The 14,239-nt window shown below is 38.7% G+C and overlaps 1 protein-coding gene across 2 annotated transcripts in view; it reads left to right on the forward strand.

Annotated features, from left to right (window-relative positions):
* The window catches only part of LOC140848495 (1-phosphatidylinositol 4,5-bisphosphate phosphodiesterase eta-1-like), a 254,577-nt gene that overhangs the window by 200,113 nt on the left and 40,225 nt on the right, over positions 1–14,239 (forward strand). The window contains exon 2 of one of the 2 annotated variants that reach the window (XM_073232297.1): positions 7,219–7,328. The exons of the other annotated variant lie outside the window; for it this stretch is intronic. The gene's annotated coding sequence lies outside the window, so the exon portion shown is untranslated. The remainder of the gene's footprint in view (positions 1–7,218; positions 7,329–14,239) is intronic. 2 annotated transcript variants of the gene reach the window in all.

The raw sequence follows: 14,239 nt of genomic DNA on the forward strand, positions 1-14,239 counted from the left end.
ATTATTTTTTATTTTTTATTTTTTAAATAAACTGCTGAAGTGGTAGGTAGATGTAAGATAAAAGTAGAAAACATAGTTTAGTGCTGTAAGAGGGCAAATGTAGATGATCAGGTGTGTGCCTATAGACTAAGTATTAATCCAAGCTAGACAAGGGCAGCAAAACATCCACGGATGCAGAAGATTTCTCTCAAAACAGGGGGGGTGAGGTTCTAAGCCTCACCTCTGTTGATCCCCAATTTCCCACCTGATGGCCCCCCTGCGACTGTGCATGTCTTAGGTTGTTCCTCCCTTGAGGAATCTTACCCGTCTCTGGCTAACCAGCCGTCTTCCGGGGCCATACAGGGAAATGTAAAGTTGGTAAGTGAGAGAGAAGCAGTACTCTTTGAAAAGGTTAGCTTTTTACTAATTTGAAGATTTATGCACCATGGCTTCTATGCCCAGCATTTGTCTTGAGGTATCTTTACCACTTGGAAGAATTATGATACTCGATAATTTTCGATATGAGGCACGAATTCTACTAAAGGGCTGTAATTAGGAAGGAAGAAGAAAAGCTACAGAAGTAGCAGACGGAAGAAAACATGGGTAGATTGATTATTTCTTTGACATACGTCTTGTAGAGTAACATAAGCATGTATAGGTTTTAACAGACTACTAATTAAATTGCGTACACACATTAACAGAATAGGAATAGAGATACATAACAAAAACAGACCTACAATTACCAGCCATATCCAGTGAAACCAAGAAAACCAGTTAGGTACCCTAGGCATTTGTGAAAACTTATCAATAATATGATGGATATTGTCGAACTGAAGTTGAATAGTTTGAGAAAAGGGCCCAGTTTATTTTAATTGTAACTATGTGCTATTTTCCCTTCTCTAATCGTAATCTGCAACCTAGGCAAAAGACTACTTTGGTAAGCAATCTCAACTATAAACAAGCCAAGCACACAGACAACACCCAGCCCTCCTTGGGGGCAGGGCAGGCTTTCTTACAAGACTGCACCACTAACCCTTTACTCTCATTCCTGAAAATCCTCAACTGCGCATAAAACCCCTAGACAAGGAGCCAACCACGGACTCTCTTGTCCCCTCCTGGCGTGAGCCGGGAGCTCTGTCCTCTCACTTTATCTCTAAATAAAAGCCTGTACCTTGCTCTCCTACCTTGAGTCTTTGGGAAGCTCATTCTTCGGCTTCGTGAACAACAACCCCAGCATCAGTGAGAGTTGATTCATATGGACAGTATAATTTATTGTTTATTTTCTTAACCAAATACCTCCTCACTAATTTATAATGGCTTTGCAGTAATGTGTATCAAATAAGAAGCACTGGAAAACTGATTCATCTCTAGGATGATATGCATGTTTCAAGTGGTATTGAAAACCACAGTGATGGATATATAATAATAAACATCTCTTATTAATATGCTAAAAAAGAAAGCTAGGGCTCAGTGACAAAAAGGGACAGCAAAGTGGCATTTAAATGAGGATATTTCACTTTTGAATGCACGGTGTTTCTATCCAAGACCCTGTTTGTGCATTTTTTACCTACATGAGAAACATTTCCTATGCTTGCACTCCTCTTTGAGAGGGAGTGGTATTGATCATTTAGCGCCAGGTAAGCAAGGAAAAATAGGGAGCTGGGCATCATACCACAAGGTGTCGTCTCTAAGGTAAGGAAGCAGAGGAGATGAATATTGAAATGCAGAAATGCAGAAAAGTGATGAAGAAACTGGAGCAATGCAATGGAGGTAACAGAATAGGAGTGTAATAATCTGAGAATTTCCAAATTTCTCTCCTCTACATCCTCTCTACCTACTCTTTTCTTAAAATCCTGCTATCTGGCTTCTTCTCTCCATTCTTCTGGAACTATTCTAGACTCTGATGACCTCCTAATTTCTCACTATAAGGGCCTTTTCCATATTATTCTGTCAGTTCCACTTAAAAATGAGGTTACACAGACATACCTCTTTTTACCTAAATGTAAACACTTCACTATTTTATTCATTATAAAAGTAATGCATCGTATTTGTAAAAAAATAAAATAAAATAATACAAAGAAGTATGTCGGTCCCTCTCTGCTTCTGACCCGCAGATAAGGGAGGAGACACAATGAGTTATCGAAGATCTGAAAGGACCAGCCAGGGGACTCAAGGCTTAACAGCACAAGAGTGGTGCTGAGAGGGCACCCTTCGTATTTATTGAGCACATATGTGTTAACAACAACAGAATTCTGTGTGGGGGACTTAATAGATAACCATTAACTAACTCTAAACGTAATCCTCGGCAGTCTCCAGTCTCCTGGGGAACGATGTCTTACATGGTATTGAAACAATAGCAAGGGCAATTACATCACAGAAACTGTTTTGGTCTTGTTTGTTCTGTTCTTGTTCACTTATTAGGAATTACAGGAAAAATAATCAAGTCATATATGATTATACATTTGATTTCTATACTTGGTTTATATATAAATCCCACATTTCCCCCTTATTTAATAAAATGTTTAAGTAGTAGGTAGACATAATAAAGATTACAGTTTCTAATAGAAAGCTTTTTAACTACTTTTTCATAAAAGATAATCTATCTTTTAAATCTCAGGATGTAAAATAAAGATGGAAAGTAGAGTTGGGCGCAATAGGAAGGCAAGTGTAGGCGCTCAGGTCTGTCCTATAGACTAGGTATTGATCCAAGCTAAACAAGAGCAACAAAACAGCCTTGGGTGCAGAAGATTTCTCTCAAAACTGGGGGGGTGAGGTTCTAAGCCTCACCTCTGTTGACCCCCAATTTCTCACCTGATGGCCCCTCTGCGACTGTGCCTGTCTTAGGTTGTTCCTCCATTGAGGAATCTTACCCGTCTCTGGCTAACCAGCCATCTCCGGGGCCATACGGGGAGATATAAAGTTGGTAAGTGAGAGAGAAGCAATATTCTTTAAAAAAGTTAGCTTTTTACATCTTTGCAGATTTATGCCCCATGGCTCCTATGCCCAGCTCTTGTCTTGAGGTACCTTCACCAGCTGGAAGGATTACGATACATGGTAATTTTAAGAATGAGGCATGAATTCTAGTAAAGGGCTGTATTTAGGAAGGAAAAAGAAAAGCTATAGAAGTAGCAAAGGAAAATATGAGAAGATTATTTCTTTGACATAACTTCTTGTAGAATAATGTAAGCATGTATAGGTTTTAACAAACTACTAATTAAATTACGTACACATATTAACAGAACAGGAATACAGATACATAACAAAAGCAGAGCTACAATTACCGGCCATATCCAATGAAACCGAGATAATCAGTGAAGTAACACAAGCATTTGTGAGAACTTATTAATAATATGATGCATATTGTCTAATTCATTTTGAATCGTTTGAGAAAAATCAGACAAATTAAAACAACACATTCCTGGAAACCATTCACATACCATATGTTCTTTTAACAGCAGATAGTCGTAGCACGATTTTGAAGCACTACAATAGCACTTCTCCTAGCTCTTGATTGAGCTCAGATAATACAGAAGCAGTCAAATTCGTTGTCTTACTATATACACAGGCCAGCTTAGATATCTCTTTTTGCATTCCACCAACAAGTCCAGGAACCAGCAGGATGAATGCAGCTGCAAGTGCAACAGAGGTGGTATCTAAAAGCTTCAAGTTGTCATCACCATCAGACGGCAGAGCTCGGAGAAATCTTTCATGACTGTTTCCGGGATAATCTATTACAGCAGGAAGGATGCATCCCACGCCACATATACCTTGATAATGTGAAGAGAGGGCTTAGGGTGTGGACTTGTATCACCTGACCTGCCCCTAAGGTGGACTGGGTTATTGTCTGTTTGCTAGGGCTGTTTGCAGTGAAGTCACGGGTTATGCTGAGATACCCTTCTTTATCTGTGGAACACTCAAAACATTCCAGGCCAAGTTGCTCCTGGCCTTTTGAGCTTTAACTGGTCTCACTGAAGAATGACTCTAGAGCTTAATGTTTAACACAGAGTTTTGGTAGGGGGCTTCCTTGCATGTAGTTACATTCCTCTGACTGCAAATATCCTGCCTTGCTTTTTCGGGAGGCCCTCAGCCTATTCTGTCTAAGCTCACGGCCCCTGTCCCATTTCCCTCTCTACAGATAAGAGACCCTAGCTGCTGCTAGGGAAAGGGGGCCACACCTGCTCTGGCTGCTTCATGCTGAGAGGGGGCACATAAAGGGTGCAGTTAGGTCTTCATCAGTGGTCAGTGAGAGGGCCTCAGAAGATTGGCGCTTCTATTCCAGGTTCCATTTCTATTACTATTTGCAGTTTTATGGCTTCTAGGCAAGATAGAACAAATCGTGTTATTAGGTTAAGTAGCAACATCTGGAGTTGCATTTTCCTTTTGGAGCAATTCAACAAGATTAAGAATGCATGGCTGAATATGAGGACTAGAAACAGTAAAATTTTAACTGAAATGATGGCAGAAATCTAAAACATCTGGAGAATCATAGCAAGATATTTTGGGGAAACTACAATTCCTGATCTAGTCTACGTCCCAATGACTAGTATAAGGATTTAGTATAGATAAGGCTGCATTACTGAAACAATACTTTTCTCTAAAATCACCGTCATTTTTATTAGAAGTAACTGTATTAAGAAAATAATTAACACTTGACTTAAGACTAAGTGCAGCCAGTAGGGCAGTTGATTACATAGGATCTTTTAAATGTGCTTTGCTGGAACATTTTATAAAGAATTTCAGATTGGACTTCTAAAAGCCTCTTGAGGTCACAAAGCTAAGCCAGGCTTGACATCAGGTTTTACCTGCAGTACCTGTAGATTTGGGTGAATTCCTCTCTTCCTGAGGTTCCCGCACCTGCCAGGAAGTGACCTTCCTTACTCCCCTGGTAAGGCTACTGGGAACCCTGTAAGCAAGGTACCAGGCCAGTTCTTCCAAGGGGCTTTGTTGGCTCTATAAAGTCAACCTTAGTTCCTTAAAAACTGTCTGTTCATATCTGAGTTCATGCATGTGTCTCTACAGGTATGACATTCCAGTCAAAGCCTTGGTAATATAACCTGTGTTTTTAATTGGTTTTCTTACAAGGAAAGCAGATTCTTATTGAACTTATGCAAATAAACATACTGCCATGAAATACAAAAATAGTCTCTGAGAGTTTTTAAATTCTGGAGGGATTAGGTAGAGAGAAAGATAAATGTTTCAATTCTGCTTATAAACATATGGTCATTTACTAAACTGTTGTCAGCTTAAGAGAAAAAGCTTAAAACAATTTATCAGCAACATTTGAAACAAAAAGCCACAAAATTTTTCCTTAGTTTACTTAATCCTATGAAACCAATACCTGTTCTCCTGAAATCTAGTTCTTTACTGATTTAGGAGTAATAAAACAGTGACTATAAATGACAAAAGACTTACAAATGACCACAGTTAAATCAAGCTGAAACTGCTGTACAGCAAAGGACACCATCAATAGAACAGAAAAACATCCTACAGTATGGTAGAATATATTCATAAATGACATATCTGATAAAGGATTGACATACAAAATATATAAAGAGCTCACACACTTCAAGAAACAAAAAGCAAATAATCCAATTAAAAAATGAGCAGAGGGGCTGAACAGACAGTCTCCAAAGAAGAAATTCAGATGGCCAACAGACACATGAAAAGATGCTCCACATCGCTAGTTATCAGAGAAATGCAAATTAAAACCACAATGAGATACCACCTCACAGCAGTAAGGATGGCCACCATCCAAAAGACAAACAACAACAAATGTTGGTGAGGTTGTAGAAAGGGGAACCCTCCTACACTGCTGGTGGGAATGTAAATTAGTTCAACCATTGTGGAAAGCAGCATGGAGGTTCCTCAAAAAACTCAAAATGGAAATACCATTTGACCCAGAAATTCCCCTCCTAGGAATTTACCCTAGGAATGCAGCAGCCCAGTTTGAAAAAGACATATGCACCCCTGTTTATTGCAGCACTATTTACAATAGCCAAGAAATGGAAGCAACCTAAGTGTCCATCAGTAGATGAATGGATAAAGAAGATGTGATACATATACATAATAGAATATTATCCAGCCATAAGAAGAAACCAAATCCTACCATTTGCAACAACATGGATGGAGCTAGAGTGTATTATGCTCAGTGAAATAAGCCCGGCAGAGAAATACAAGTATCAGATGATTTCACTCATCTGTGGAGTAGCAGAACAGAGAATAAAACTGAAGGAGCAAAACAGCAGCAGACTCACAGAACCCAGGATGGACTAACAGTTACCAAAGGGAAAGGTACTGGGGAGAAAGGGTGGGAAGGGAGGGATAAGAGGGAAAACAGGGCATTATGATTAGCACACATAATGTACCAGAGGAGGGAGGGCACAGGAAAGGCAGTATATACAGAGAGGACAAGTAATGATTCTACAGCATCTGACTACACTGATGAACAGTGACTGTAATGGGGTATGTGGGGAGGGAGTGTAGTAACCATAATGTTGTTCAAGTAATTGTCATTGTACATTAACGGTATCAAAATGATAATCAAAAAATATATATATCCTTCCTAAAAATATGTAGTTCAGGTGGAAGAAGTGCCTTTTGTTTTTTTACTTACTAAATTATGATACTGATGTTTTAATTTTTTCTACTACTTATCCTAAGGTTTCTTATGGACTAGTCAGTTTCCATTTTTCTAAATGCCGAATGGTAGCTGCTGCAATTTAATTGGAAAGTATGGCGCTTTTTGTATTTCTAACAAACATATTCAAAACATGATAAAATTCCTCATTTGGAAAAATTGGGGAGTGGCTTAGAAAATTCTGTTTTTAGGATTTTATGTGATGCAGGTAGGAATTTTTATATTTGTTTCTGGCCGTAAAGACCACATGCATTAAAAACATTTCTGAACATCTATTTTCAAATGCTCTTCCTATAGCCTGGATTTCTTTTAAATGTTATTACTTTCTCATTCATTTTAACATTTTCTCTGCACCTTTATGTCAAATGGACACATTAATCATATTTGATTTTTGAAAATATCCGCTGGCTTGTATGTCAACCCCTTCACAAAAAAAGCCAACAAGTTTGGAACACTGGTATTTGTAAAGCAACGATTACTGTTTCAAGTTTAATAATGCTTTCAGGAGGTTTGCCATGAGATGACTTATAACCCTCAAAGGGCGCCAAAGATTATCACAGTCATTCCCTTGTCTCATTAAGATTCTATATCTTTCTTTCAAGTAATCACATTGATGACATCCTGGGACATTTTGTGGATCTCTGGTTGAACTTTGTTGCTGCAGTGACATCCTTGTAACTGATGCAGTCTATGAATGTCATAGGAGGAGCAGGTCTGTGCATTTTCTCTCTTTTTTTTTTTTAACTCCATTCATAACTTTATTTGCTGCCCAGAACAAAAAACCCAAATATGCATATTGAAATTATGGAAATACATTTATTTGCTTAGGGGGAAGGTTGAACACATTTTCTTTTCTATTTTATTAGCTTGATTAGTAAGTCTGAATCTTATGCAAATGGTGTGTGGGCTTCCATATCTGCTGTTGCTTTTGCAGTGTTAGCGGTGAGCTGGACTCCATGTACTGCCTCTTCCAAGAGTGTCGGTATGGTAACAGGATCCCCAAGGGAAGGGTGACGCACTTCTATGTCATACCAAGATTTATTGGGTGTGTATCTTGTGCCACATCATATGGGAGACACTGGGAGTGTAACGATGAAGGCCTTGCATACATGCTCAGGGAGGAAGGGTGACATGTAACAGTGCATTTAATACAATATGGCAAGTGTGCCATGATTTGATATGTATCGAAGAATGTGATCCCTGAGAGATAAACTTAGCACAACTTTGTGCTTTTTTTTTTTTTTTTGAGAGGGCATCACTCATATTTATTGATCAAATGGTTGTTAACAACAATAAAATTCAATATAGGGGGGTCAATGCTCAATGTACAATCATTAATCCATCTCAAGCCTAATTCTCGTCAGTCTCCAATCTTCTGAAGCATAACGAACAAGTTCTTACATGGTGAACGAATTCTTACATAGTGAATAAATTCTTACATGGTGAACAGTACAAGGGCAGTCATCACAGAAACTTTCGGTTTTGATCACGCATTATGACCTATAAACAATCAGGTCAAATATGAATACTCATTTGATTTTTGTACTTGATTTATATGTTGATCCCACATTTCTCCCTTTATTATTATTATTATTTTTATTTTTAATAAAATGCTGAAGTGGTAGGTAGATGCAAGATAAAGGTAGAAAACATAGTTTAGTGCTGTAAGAGGGCAAATGTAGATGATCAGATGATCAGGTGTGCGCCTATGGACTAAGTATTAATCCAGGCTAGACAAGGGCATCAAGACATCCACGGATGCAGAAGATTTCTCTCAAAGCAGGGGGGGTGAGGTTCTGAGCTTCACCTCTGTTTATCCCCAAATTCTCACCTGATGGCCCCCCTGCGACTGTGACTGTCTTAGGTTGTTCCTCCCTTGAGGAATCTTACCCGTCTCTGGCTAACCAGTCATCTTCCGGGGCCATACAGGGAAATGTAAAGATGGTAAGTGAGAGAGAAGCCATATTGTTTGAAAAGGTTAGCTTTTTACTTCTTTGCAGATTTATGCCCTGTGGCTTCTATGCCCAGCACTTGTCTCGAGGTATCTTTACCACCTGGAGGAATTATGATACTCGGTAAATTCAATATGAGGCACGAATTCTATTTAAGGGTTGTAATTAGGAAGGAAGAAGAAAAGCTATAGAGGTAGCATATGGAAGAAAACATGGGAGGATTGATTATTTCTTTGACATATCTTCCTGTAGAGTACCTTAAGTATGTATAGGTTTTAAACTACTAACTAATTTGCACACACATATTAACGTAATAGGTATACGGTGACATAAGCAAAGCAAATCTATAATTACCATCCATCTCCAGTGAAGCCAAGAAAACCATTTAGGCACCCTAGGCATTTGTGAAAATTTATCTATGATATGATGGATATTGTCCAACTGTACTTAAACAGTCTGAGAAAAATCAGACAAATTAAAGCAGCCCATTTCTGGGATCTGTTCACATCCCATATGTTCTTTTAACCATAGATATTCTATAGTCATGAGATTTTGGAGTGCTACAACTTGCACCCCTCCCAACTCCTGGTGGAGTTCCAACAGTACAGACCCAGTCAAATTCGTTGTCTCAATGTATGCACATGCCAGCCTAGACATCTCCCTCCTCATTCCTATGGCAAGTCCAGGAGATGGTGGGCTGGATGCAGCCACAACCGCAGCATCGTCCGGATCCCTGTGGAGGCTTTTTGATGATCATCCCCCGGCACAAGTCCGCCAGAGAGTGCTGATGCCGGAAGCTCCTCCTCAAATCGTATCTTAGTTCATTTTCTGGGTATCCAAGCTAGGCCTTGATCTTCTGCATAGAAACAAACAGACCCTTTGCCCACACTTTGACATGCCCTCTATACCACTGTGCAGAACTCATTGGAGGTCAGCACACAGGGACTGCTTTTTTTTTTTTAAGAGAAAGGAATATTATCAGAAAAGAGTACCTCCATAGCTGATAATCTGACACCCTTTAAGTGATCAACATTAAGGATATTTAAAGCATGCGTTGATCTTTGATTTACCAATAGTTTTATCCTATCAAGGAGTAATCCCCCTTTTCTTTCTTTCTTTCTTTTCTTTTTTTTTTTTTTAATTTTTAATCTACACTTACATGAAGAATACTATGTTTACTATGCTCTCCCCTATATCAGGTCCCCCCTAACAACCACATTACGGTTACTGTCTATCAGCTTAGCAAAATGTTGTAGAATCACTACTTGTCCTCTCTGTGTTGTGCAGCCCACCCTCCCCTTTCTCCCTCCCCCCCATGCATGCTAATCTTAATACCCCTCTTCTACTCCCCCCACCTTATCCCTCCCTGCCCACCCATCCTCCCCAGTTCCTTTCCCTTTGGTACCTGTTAGTCCATTTTTGGGTTCTGTAATTCTGCTGCTGTTTTGTTCCTTCAGTTTTTCCTTTGTTCCTATACTCCTCAGATGAGTGAAATCATTTGGTATTTCTCTTTCTCCACTTGGCTTATTTCACTGAGCATAATACTCTCCAGCTCCATCCATGTTGCTGCAAATGGTTGGATTTTTCCACTTCTTATGGCTGAGTAGTATTCCATTGTGTATATGTACTACATCTTCTTTATCCATTCATCTACCGATGGACATTTAGGTTGCTTCCAATTCTTGGCTATTGTAAATAGTGCTGCGATAAACATAGGGGTGCATCTGTCTTTCTCAAACTTGATTGCTGCATTCTTAGGGTAAATTCCTACGAGTGGAATTCCTGGGTCAAATGGTAGGTCTGTTTTGAGCATTTTGATGAACCTCCATACTGCTTTCCACAATGGTTGAACTAATTTACATTCCCACCAGCAGTGTAGGAGGGTTCCCCTTTCTCCACAGCCTCACCAACATTTGTTGTTGTTTGTCTTTTGGATGGCAGCTATCCTTACTGGTGTGAGGTGATACCTCATTGTAGTTTTAATTTGCATTTCTCTGATAATTAGCGATGTGGAGCATCTTTTCATGTGTCTGTTGGCCATCTGTATTTCTTTTTTAGAGAACTGTCTGTTCAGTTCCTCTGCCCATTTTTTAATTGGGTTATTTGCTTTTTGTTTGTTGAGGCATGTGAGCTCTTTATATATTCTGGACATCAAGCCTTTATCAGATCTGTCATTTTCAAATATATTCTCCCATACTGTAGGGTGCCTTTTTGTTCTATTGATGGTGTCTTTCGCTGTACAGAAGCTTTTCAGCTTAATGTAGTCCCACTTGCTCATTTTTGCTGTTGTTTTCCTTGCCTGGGGAGATATGTTCAAGAAGAGGTCACTCATGTTTATGTCTAAGAGGTTTTTGCCTATGTTTTTTTCCAAGAGTTTAATGGTTTCATGACTTACATTCAGGTCTTTGATCCATTTTGAGTTTACCTTGGTATATGGGGTTAGACAATGGTCCAGTTTCATTCTCCTACATGTAGCTGTCCAGTTTTGCCAGCACCATCTGTTGAAGAGACTGTCATTTTGCCATTGTATGTCCATGGCTCCTTTATCAAATATTAATTGACCATATATGTTTGGGTTAATGTCTGGAGTCTCTAATCTGTTCCACTGGTCTGTGGCCCTGTTCTTGTGCCAGTACCAAATTGTCTTGATTACTATGGCTTTATAGTAGAGCTTGAAGTTGGGGAGTGAGATCCCCCCTACTTTATTCTTCTTTCTCAGGATTGCTTTGGCTATTCGGGGTCTTTGGTGTTTCCATATGAATTTTTGAATTATTTGTTCCAATTCATTGAAGAATGTTGCTGGTAATTTGAGAGGGATTGCATCAAATCTGTATATTGCTTTGGGCAGGATGGCCATTTTGATGATATTAATTCTTCCTAGCCATGAGCATGGGATGAGTTTCCATTTATTAGTGTCCCCTTTAATTTCTCTTAAGAGTGACTTGTAGTTTTCAGAGTATAAGTCTTTCACTTCTTTGGTTAGGTTTATTCCTAGGTATTTTATTCTTTTTGATGCAATGGTGAATGGAATTGTTTTCCTGATTTCTCTTTCTATTGATTCATTGTTAGTGTATAGGAAAGCTACAGATTACTATGTGTTAATCTTGTATCCTGCAACTTTCCTGTATTCCGAAATCAGTTCTAGTAGTTTTGGAGTGGAGTCTTTAGGGTTTTTTATGTACAGTATCATATCATCTGCAAATAGTGACAGTTTAACTTCTTCTTTACCAATCTGGATTCCTTGTATTTCTTTGTTTTGTCTGATTGCCGTGGCTAGGACCTCCAGTACTATGTTAAATAACAGTGGGGAGAGTGGGCATCCCTGTCTGGTTCCCGATCTCAGAGGAAATGCTTTCAGCTTCTCGCTGTTCAGTATAATGCTGGCTGTGGGTTTATCATATATGGCCTTTATTATGTTGAGGTACTTGCCCTCTATTCCCATTGTGCTGAGAGTTTTTATCATGAATGGATGTTGAATTTTGTCAAATGCTTTTTCAGCATCTATGGAGATGATCATGTGGTTTTTGTCTTTCTTTTTGTTGATGTGGTGGATGATGTTGATGGATTTTCGAATGTTGTACCATCCTTGCATCCCTGGGATGAATTCCACTTGGTCATGGTGTATGATCCTTTTGATATACTGTTGAATTCTGTTTGCTAATATTTTATTGAGTATTTTTGCATCTATATTCATCAGGGATATTGGTGTGTAATTTTCTTTTTTGGTGGGGTCTTTGCCTGGTTTTGGTATTAGGGTGATGTTGGCTTCATAGAATGAGTTTGGGAGTATTCCCTCTTCTTCTATTTTTTGGAACACTTTAAGGAGAATGGGTATTATGTGTTCTCTGTGTGTCTGATAAAATTCCAAGGTAAATCCGTCCAGCCCCGGGATTTTGTTCTTGGGTAGTTTTTGATTACTGTTTCAATTTCTTTGCTCGTAATTGGTTTGTTTAACTTCTGTGTTTCTTCCTTGGTCAGTCTTGGGAGGTTGTATTTTTCTAGGACGTTGTCCATTTCATCTAGGTTTTCCAGCTTGTTGGCATATAGGTCTTCATAGTAGTCTTTAATAATTCTTTGTATTTCTGTGGAGTCTGTCGTGATTTTTCCATTCTCATTTCTGATTATGTTGATATGTGTTGATTCTCTTTTTCTCTTAATAAGTTTGGCTAGAGCCTTATCTATTTTGTTTATTTTCTCAAAGAACCAGCTCTTGGTTTCGTTGATTTTTGTTATTGTTTTATTCTTCTCAATTTTGTTTATTTCTTCTGTGATCTTTACTATGTCCCTCCTTCTTCTGACCTGAGGCCTCATTTGTTCTTCTTTTTCCAGTTTCGATAATTGTGATGTTAGACTATTCATTTGGGATAGTTCTTCCCTCTTCAAGTGTGCCTGGATTGCTATATTCTTTCCTCTTAAGACTGCTTTCGCTGTGTCCCACAGAAGTTGGGGCTTTGTGTTGTTGTTATCATTTGTTTCTATATATTCCTTCATCTCTATTTTGATTTGTTCATTGATCCATTGATTATTTAGTAGCATGTTGTTAAGCCTCCAGGTGTTTGTGAGCCTTTTTGTTTTCTTTGTAGAATTTATTTCTACCTTTATACCTTTGTGGTCTGAAAAATTGGTTGGTAGAATTTCAATATTTTGGAATTTACTGAGTCTCTTTTTGTGAGCTAGTATGTGGTCTATTCTGGGGAATGTTCCATGTGCACTTGAGAAGAATGTATATCCTGTTGCTTTTGGATGTAGAGTTCTATAGATGTCTATTAGGTCCATCTGTTCTAGTGTGTTGTTCAGTGCCTGTGTGTCCTTACTTATTTTCTGCCCAGTGGATCTATCCTTTGGGGTGAGTGGTGTGTTGAAGTCTCCTAAAATGAATGCATTGCAGTCTATTCCCCTCTTTAGTTCTGTTAGTATTTGTTTCACATATGCTGGTGCTCCTGTATTGGGTGCATATATATTTAGAATGGTTATGTCCTCTTGTTGGACTGAGCCCTTTATCATGATGTAGTGTCCTTCTTTATCTCTTGTTACTTTCTTTGTTTTGAAGTCTATTTTGTCTGATATTAGTACTGCAACCCTCACTTTCTTCTCACTGTTGTTTGCCTGAAATATGTTTTTCCATCCCTTGACTTTTAGTCTGTGCTTGTCTTTGGGTTTAAGGTGAGTTTCTTGTAAGCAGCATATAAATGGGTCTTGCTTTTTTATCCATTCTATTACTCTGTGTCTTTTGATTGGTGCATTAAGTCCATTTACATTTAGGGTGACTATTGAGAGATATGTACTTATTGCCATTGCAGGCTTTAGATTCATGGTTACCAAAGGTTCAAGGTTAGCTTCTTTAGTATCTTACTGCTTAACTTAGCTCGCTTATTGAGCTGTTATATACACTGTCTGGAGATTCTTTTCTTCTCTCCCTTCTTATTCCTCCTCCTCCATTCTTCATATGTTGTGTGTTTTGTTCTGTGCTCTTTTTAGGAGTGCTCCCATCTAGAGCAGTCCCTGTAGGATGCCCTGTAGAGGTGGTTTGTGGGAAGCAAATTCCCTCAGCTTTTGCTTGTCTGGGAATTGTTTAATCCCAGCATCATATTTAAATGATAGTCGTGCTGGATACAGTATCCTTGGTTCAAGGCCCTTCTGTTTCATTGCATTAAATATATCATGCCATTCT

Source organism: Manis javanica, chromosome 3 (genome assembly GCF_040802235.1).
Source record: "Manis javanica isolate MJ-LG chromosome 3, MJ_LKY, whole genome shotgun sequence".
In the NCBI taxonomy this organism is placed as follows: Eukaryota; Metazoa; Chordata; class Mammalia; order Pholidota; family Manidae; genus Manis; species Manis javanica.